This window comes from Elephantulus edwardii, unplaced genomic scaffold (assembly GCF_000299155.1).
Source record: "Elephantulus edwardii isolate Elephantulus edwardi_28Jun2011 unplaced genomic scaffold, EleEdw1.0 scaffold00336, whole genome shotgun sequence".
Classification (NCBI taxonomy): Eukaryota; Metazoa; Chordata; class Mammalia; order Macroscelidea; family Macroscelididae; genus Elephantulus; species Elephantulus edwardii.
Window position 1 is genome coordinate 345,092 of NW_006400086.1, and position 1,122 is coordinate 346,213.

Consider the following 1,122-nt stretch of genomic DNA (forward strand, 5'->3'; position numbering starts at 1 on the left):
ACCATGGCCTGTATCAGGCGCACCTTAGTCTCCAGAGAGACACCGTTGTTCCTGAGTACTTTAGAGAGGTCCCTAACAGCAGACTTTCCCATCACGATTTATTATAATATTTGTAGTGTTTTTGTTAGGTGTCATCAAGTTGTATACTGCTCAGAGTGACTCTATGAACAACAGATCTGAACCCTGCACTATTCTGCTCAATTCTGAATATATCTGACATACTTGACCCCATTGCCTCGGTTGCCATATCAATCCATTCTGTTGAGAATCTTCCTCTCTTTCGCCAGCCCTCCACCTTTCAAAGCATGATGTCTTTTTAGGCCACCAGAGCCCCAACATTTCTAAGGAATGGCCTCTCCTAACAATATGCCCAAAGTAGCGAGATGAAGCTTCACCATCCTTTTCTCTAAGTATCACTCTGATTGCTCTCACTCTGAGACATATCTGTTTGTTCTTTTCGCAGTCAATGGGTTATTCAAAAGCATTGATTCTTTTTCTGTCATCCTTAATCAATGTCCACCTCTCAGACATATAGCAGAAGATTGGAAAGAGCATGGCTTGAAAATATTTTTGGTTATCAATTTTTTGGAATCAGTCCTTGAGGAGAGATATCATGCTGCGAAAGGTAGAGGGTCAGTGAGAGAGAGGAAGAGCTAGATCAGTGACACAGATTGAGGCCTTGGCTACCACAATGGGCTTGAGTATGACTGAGCTCGGCAATGAGATCATAAGGACGGCACAAGGGCAGGTCAAGCTTCATATCTGTTGTTCATAAGTTGCATGAGTTGTGGTCATCTTGATGTCACCAAACAACAATGACAATATTTTTGGAGGATAGAAAATTCTCTGGAGGTTTGAAATAACTTACTAAGTGCAGCTCAGAAAAACGGATTATTTGCATGCTTATCAATATTCCTGTGACAAATTTTGCCCAAATATCTCAGAGTTTAACAAGCAGTTGTTGTTGTTATGTGCTGTCGAGTTGCTTGTGACTCACAGCGACCTTTTGTACAACAGCCCTAAACTCTGCTCTATCCTGTGTCCAATACACCCATCCCGATCACCCCAGTCATTGAATCAATCCATCTCATAGAGGGTCTTCCCCTCCTGCGCCGACCCTCC